Genomic DNA, 7,500 nt, shown 5'->3' with positions numbered 1-7,500 from the left:
TGTGAACCAGAGTCTTTCATCCAGAGTTACACCAAGATATGTAAACTCTGCAACGAACTTGATATTTCCTCCGTCGAAGGGAATTGTTGGTGGTCTGTGACTGTCAAATCTGCCCTTGATGGTCATGGCAACCGTCTTATGTTTGGATATCCCTAGCTTGTTTTCGGTGGTCCATCTGCTTACGTCGCCCAGCGCGATTTTTGCTCTGTCCTCTATCTGTTTCCTGCTCTGACCCTTAATGATGATTGCGAGGTCATCCGCATATGCCACTTTTGTCCATTGCTCGTCTTCTTTTTCAATCACAATCTCATCAAAGACGAGATTCCACAGGAAAGGACCGCAAATAGAGCCTTGTGGACAGCCCTTTGTGATCAATTTTTCTACACAGCCAGCCCTACTTTGGACCATAACCTTCCGGTTTTTAAAGTAATCTGCCATTAAGTCATACAAATTACGCGGGCACTGGATTGCTCTCAGACGCCTCATAACACTAGGCCACCATAAGTTGTCAAAGGCCCCTGCTATATCTACAAATATTACTACCACATACTTCTCCTCACAATCCACACTACCCATCACTTGCCTAATAGCCATTTCTGTCGATGCGCCTTTTCGAAACCCAAACTGGTTGTGGGCCTTGATATTTGAATCATCATAGCGTTTTTCCAGACGACTGACTACCAACCTTTCCAAAATTTTCCCTAAGATAGATAGAAGGCATATTGGACGGTAGGATTTAGGCTCATCCCTAGGTTTGTCTATTGATTTCAGCAATATGCAGACATTTCCCTCCTTCCACGTATCTGGGACTCTTCTTTCCTGTAGACATTTTTTGTATAAATCTGAGAGAAGATGGGGACTGGTGTGCCAAACTCTTTTTATAATAACGTCATCAATACCATCCGGACCTGTTGCCTTCCCTGATTTGCAAGCCTTTATTGCTGCCCCTATTTCTTCTAGTGTGAATTCTGGGTCAAGGTCCACATTGTCATAGTCGTTGTTGTCAGTTTTCACAGCTTGTTGGTCATCTGTGTCCTGTTCTGGGTTGTCATCAGGAAGCAGGTTCTGTAATAATGACCGTACAGTCTCCTCCCAAGTCATTGTAGGAGTCTGGTCTTTTGTTTTTATATTACTCAGCACGTTTTCTGTCCCATGTTTTGGCCGAATTATCTTTCTCACTATGGCCCACGGGTCATTCTGATCGCAGTCAGTGACCCATTTCTTCCAGGTCTCCTCTTTGGCTTTAGCAATTTCCTTATTGTAGTTGTTTTTCACTCTATTGTAAGTTTGTTTTGCTACTTCTATGTCTGGTGCATTATTATTTTTACGTGCTCGTTGCAGACTTCGTCGTGCTGAAATGGTGTCACGTCGCAGGTTAGCAAGTGTTGCATTCCACCATGGCACTGGATTCTGCACCTGTGTCCTCTTTCTCATTGATCGGCTACAGCTCTCGTGGATTGCTGCCTGTAGCCTTGTGACCATTTCATTAACTCCTACATTTTGGCTTTGTGGCCAGTGGGCTGTGGACCTGATGAGATGCTGGTCAAAGATGGGCCACTTTGCGAAGCTTGTGTTGTAGGTGACAAGTTCCACAGTAGCTCTCGCTCTTTGAGGTACCACGAAATCATATGTTATTGCCCTGTGGTCACTTGACGTCCATTCTTCATGAACCATCCACTTGCACACCGCTTTGGCAGCTGGAGGTGTGCAGAGTGTGATGTCAATATTGCTCTCCCCATTTGGGCCAGAAAATGTAGTTAGCTCTGACCTCTCATTCATTATTATCAGCCCGTGTTGTGAAATGAAGTCTTCAAGCGTTCTGCCTGCTGCATCCATCGTTGAGCTGTGCCAGATTGGTGAGTTTGCATTTGTGTCCATCCCTATTATAACTGGTTTTCCTGGCAGTTTGTCGAGGATAATCTCCAGTTGATGGAGAAAAAGATCTATGGGTGATCCATATTGGCAATATATGCTGGCAATGTAGATGTCACCAAAGGCTCCATTTATGTTGGCAGCAGCTATGTGCATGTTGCAGAAGCTTGTCAACTGCAAAGCAGTTACTGTTTGTGACTTAACTGCTATTGCTGCCTTGGGTGGTTCGTCTTTGGGGCTGTAGATCAGCTGGAAGTTTGATGGGTACCCAAATACTTTGTTATTTACGCAGTAGGGTTCCTGGATCATTAGCACATCTATATTTTCTTCGCTGATTCGCTGTGCCAATTGATTTGGGACGATTCTTGCTCTTTGCCCATTTATTTGAAGGATCCTTATTGCCTTTTCTTGTGTATCTGTCCGTGGTCTTCTTCCAGGTTGTACTGCTACATTATTACTACATGCCATAGTCAATTGTGCTATGTATTATGGCCTTTATTCTATTGTATTCAGGGCAAGATTTCTCTGTCACTGCGTGGGTGTGTGCCTTCTTAGCCCGCTTACAGTTTGCACATTGGGCTGGTTGGTCCTTCTTTGAGCACTCCTTAAAAGTATGTCCTGGTGCTGCACAGTGGCCACAAATGGTTTCTGCATTCTTGCACTTTGCTGCTGTGTGGCCATGACCTTGGCACTTGTAGCACCTGCTTATATTGCTGTAGTTTTGTACCCTGTGCGAATTGCAGTTTATGTAGACCCTACCATATTGTACTATTTTGCTCCAGAGTTTTGGTGAGACTTCCAGTACCATGTTTGCTTCCTCACGGTTTCTTGGGCCAGTCTTGAACAGCACTCTTACGCCATCCATAACGTCTTCCTGTGTCACATTCATCCTGGAGAGGTTTCTCTCAAACAGTTCCATTTTGAGTTCATCTTCACTTGTATTCCTGTTTACATCAAAGATTATAATCTTTGGGGATCTTTTTTTTTGATCAGAGACTGTGATTCCTGATTGTGAGATGTCTTCACACTTCCTTATTTTCTCGACATCCTGATCATTAGGGACTTCAAGAACAATACCTTTGTCCTTTATTGACCTGCATTTGGAAATACGCACGTCTTTCAGTGATGTTGCAACAAGGTTCTTTACTGTTTCTTCAAGTTCCTTCTCAGTTTTCTTGACTCCTTCTGCCGGTTTTATCATTAGGACTTTAGGCTGTTGCGGTTTTATCAGCTGCTGTTTGGGTGCTGAAGGTTTTGCAGCCGCCTTGTTGGCATAGCTTTCAACCAGTGGCGGTGTTCCTGCTTGGGAGGCCTTCACACATCGCAACTCTGTTTTGAGTGCAAGAACCTCCATCTCATACTTCTTCAGCATCTGTTCATACACTGAGAGTTTTCCTAGGATAAACTTCTTCTGGGCATTGTTTATTTTATTTACTTCGTTAAACAAGAAGGCTTCCATCTCCTCTCTTATGTTTTCCATTGTCTGGAGGTCGGTACATGACGCTGAGTTGTCCTTGTCCCCAGGAGCAACCGAGTTTCGTCCAAGTTGACTTGCAGCGCCTACAGTGTCCTTAGTAGGCCCCATTTTGGGGCGATCACTATGGAGAGCTCAGTTTTCCGTGGGCAAGACTACCACTATCCCTGGATAACGAGCTTAGCAGGGCCTACACACGCGATCGCCAGTCACGACTTAAACCTGCAGCACATTTTCCTAACCTAACACACTGATAATGAGCACACTAATAATACACTAATATGGAACTTATGGACATGATGTTAAAGGAAAACGATAGCCTACAAGAATAATATGAAAACGGGCTGTGGACTTGGAGAACTCCTTGTAGCTCTCCTTTTCCTCACCTAAGTTTGCACTTCCTCGCAAGCTACGTGACACACATGTCTTTGCTTATGCGAAGGTAATTCCTAACCTAACAGACAAGTAAGAGAGTAGGGGCACACTTTGAAGGACAAACGTATAACCTAGCAGGATAATATATGCACCTTGCTGCAAATTTTCCTAACCTAACACACTAATAATGATCACACTAATAATACACTAATAATGAACATATGGACATGGTGGTTAAAAGGAAGACATTAGCCTACAAGAATGATATGAAAACAGTCTGTTGTGAACTTGGAGAAATGCTTGTAGCCCTCCTTCTCACCCAACTTTGCACTTGTTTGCAAGCTACATGACACACATGTCTTTACTTATTCGAAGGTAATTCCTAACCTAACAGACAAGTAAGAGAGTATGGGAACACTTTGCATGAGAAACATATAACCTAGTTGTTTTCTGTCCCTGAAAGAATACGCGCGTCCGCCAGTCACGCAACACACACAAACTACCTCTTTGGGAATAAATTTTCTAACCTAACACATAAATAATAAATTAATTGACACCGTATCAAGTAGCATACATGACACACATGTCTTTACTTATTCGAAGGTAATTCCTAACCTAACAGACAAGTAAGAGAGTATGGGAACACTTTGCATGAGAAACATATAACCTAGTTGTTTTCTGTCCCTGAAAGAATACGCGCGTCCGCCAGTCACGCAGCACATACAAACTACCTCTTTGGGAATAAATTTTCTAACCTAACACATAAATAATAAATTAATTGACACCGTATCAAGTAGCATACGAGTATAAAGCACCACAGTGTTTTTAAAAGCTTGGGTGATAGCTTAGGGCTCTCCACTTTCTCTCCTACATTTTGCGCGCTCTCGCAGACTGTGCAGCACCCACGACTTTACTTCTGCAAGTGTAGTTCCTAACCTAACAAATAACTAGCTACAATGAAGACATATTACGAGACAAAGTGATACAACCTACAAGAACACAGTAGACACATCCAAAACAGAAGCAACAATATATACTGCACAGCAGTATGTAATCTACTAGCCTAGCCTAGCCTTTTCTCGTTGGGAATCGAAAAGGTAGCAGTCGGGCAGGAAAACAGCGCGTTTAGAATTTACCTAAGCCTTAGCATTTCGATGGTAGGTGACGATATTCTGAGGCGCGCAGGAACTGCGGATTGTGACGGAAGAATGAGCTTATTTCTTAATCCGTGAAAGGAAAGGATGTGGTTAAGTACTCCATTTGGGAAGGGATTAAGCTGGCTATACGGCTCTGATGCTCAGTTCTCTGCACAAGAAGGCGCTAGCCCTATTTAGATAGGGACAGCGGGAATCTCGTTAATCCATTCATGCGCGTCACTAATTAGATGACGAGGCATTTGGCTATCAACAGCCGTCTTTATTCAAAATAATTTGAATAACACAAAATATATACATATATAGTACGTGGCAGGTGTTTTGACGCCATGTCCGCCACCGAGGTGGGGACTTACAGGGCGGTACCACAAAATACAAGTATAAAATTAACATACACATATACATATATATCAGTGCAGAAGAACACCAACAAAAAACACAAAATAAAGACACAAAGAAGGAAGAACAAAGACGGTTTATTCCTCCTGTGGATAGGCCCCAGGAGTCAAGGCGAAGAAAAATAACCAGCAGCCTAGCCGACGCCGACACGCTGCTTCGGGCTAGGGGCCGTCATACGCTCGAAAATCTTGTAACTTTTGCAGCAGCTCTGTAGTGTTCTTGTGCTCAGCACCGCCAGTTCTCGGGGTCGGAAGCCTAAGGCGGCGAGATCCCTCGCCGACGCTGGAGACCATACACCCCTCCAGTTCAACGTCGCGGTGGACACAATCACCTCCTCAACGTCACGGTGCAGGTTGGAGATGGCACGCCGGATGGACGGCGTGTCGTAGTAGGCCGCCTTCTGGGAGTGACACCAGTCGAGCCGGAGGTGGTCTCCGACTATCTGGGCGTCGACCACGCGGGCGATGCCGTCTTTGACCGCCACCACGTCAGGCTTGCGGATGCCCTCAGGTGTTCGGAGGTGGGGCTCCACAGAGACATTGAAGCCCCTCTGCGCGAGTCCACGGGCGACATAACGCACTACAGCGTCATGGCGCTTGACCCGGGACCCGTGCGTCCTAAAGCAAGCCTGAAGTACGTGGTTGGCGGTCTCCACGGCCTGGCACCCCGCGCGGCATCTGGTGTCCGCCTCCCGCCCGCGACTGCGCCGTGCCTTCGTAGGGAAGGCGTTGATGCGGGCGCGGAGGGCGTCGATGTACTCACGCCCAGATAGCAGGCGACTGGTGTCGGCGACCCACTGATGTTGGCCACTGACGGCGGCAGAAGATGACAGTGCCGCACCGTCAATGGCGATGTGTAGGCGCGCCGCCCACATTTCCCCAACCTGCGTTGACGATTTGAGGAGGTGGCCCTCCCACATTAGGTGGCGCTCCAGCACCTCGATCTCACGCTGCACCTCATCCATGCCTGCACCGTCGCAGGCTGGCCCTATCTTCTTCAGCGCCAGGAGACGGGACCGACGGAGGGTCGGACCCATCCATCGGCAAGATGGAATGCCGAGGCCCCCCTGGGCAACAGGAGCGTGGAAGTATCCCAGGGGGGTGTCCGCCGGAAGGCGGAACCATCTCCTGACGGCGGCCCGGATGGTAACGTCGGCCGACTTCAATGCACCCACCCGGGTGCGGCTGAGGGCCAGCCCGTGGTACAGGCCAGGGAGAAGTACATTGGTGAGAGCGTGGAGGCGCTGTTGCGGCTTCAGCGGAGCTCGGGAGATGACGTCAAGCTGCTCCACCAGGTGGCTACGTGGATTGAAGACACAGCGACCCGCCGTGGAAAATTGCAGCCCCAGGTACCGGAAGGTTTCACCCACACGCAGGGCAGGCATGGTGGTATTGCCTGCTGTGAAGGTGACATTGCTGTCCACCTTCACCTTCTTCTCGCGCCCTGACGCGACTAAGGCGAGGGTGAAACACTTCCGGGCGTTGATCTGCAGCCCCAGGTGGGCGAGGGCTGCGGTAGCTGCGTCGATGAGGGACTGCAAGCCCCTCGGGGTCGCTGCAAACAGCAAGACGTCATCTGCAAAGGCCGCAGCGTTGACTCTGCGACCGAGGATCCGAGCTCCGATGTGGGAGGGCAGTTGGCCTAAAACGTAGTCCACCGCAAAGTTGAACAGGAGGGGGGAGAGGGGATCGCCCTGGCGAACGCCCCGTGCTGGCTGCACAGACACGCCCACGCCGGCGCCGTCCGCTATCACTGTCGTGCTGCCCTCGTAGCACCGCTCGACATACTCGACAAAGCAATCCGGCAGGCCATGCGCCTTCAGCACGGGGCGAAGGGCAGCATGATCTACCGAATCGAATGCCTTAGATACGTCGATCGATGCCACAAAGACAGAGCGGCAGGAGCGAACTGCGTCGGTGAGAGCAGTGTCCAAGATGAAGGTATTTTCCAACATCCCATCCCGAGGGATGAATGCCCGCTGACGTTCGTCCACAGCACATGCGCGCATCAGGCGTGACGCGAGAACCTTGTGAAAGGTCCGCGCCAACACCGAGCAGACCGTAATGGGGCGAAAGTCAGCGGGGGATGTTGGTGCAGCCGTTTTCGGGAGAAGGGACGTCCGCGCGCGAAGCAGGCGTTCCGGAAGGGCGCGGGCCAGAAGGAAGAGATTCATCACTTTCACCAGGACTTCGTGCGGCAGGCGCCGCAACTCCGCTGGGGTAAGGC

This window comes from Schistocerca piceifrons, unplaced genomic scaffold, assembly GCF_021461385.2.
Source record: "Schistocerca piceifrons isolate TAMUIC-IGC-003096 unplaced genomic scaffold, iqSchPice1.1 HiC_scaffold_1152, whole genome shotgun sequence".
Lineage (NCBI taxonomy): Eukaryota > Metazoa > Arthropoda > Insecta > Orthoptera > Acrididae > Schistocerca > Schistocerca piceifrons.
This window is presented reverse-complemented; position numbering follows the sequence as displayed.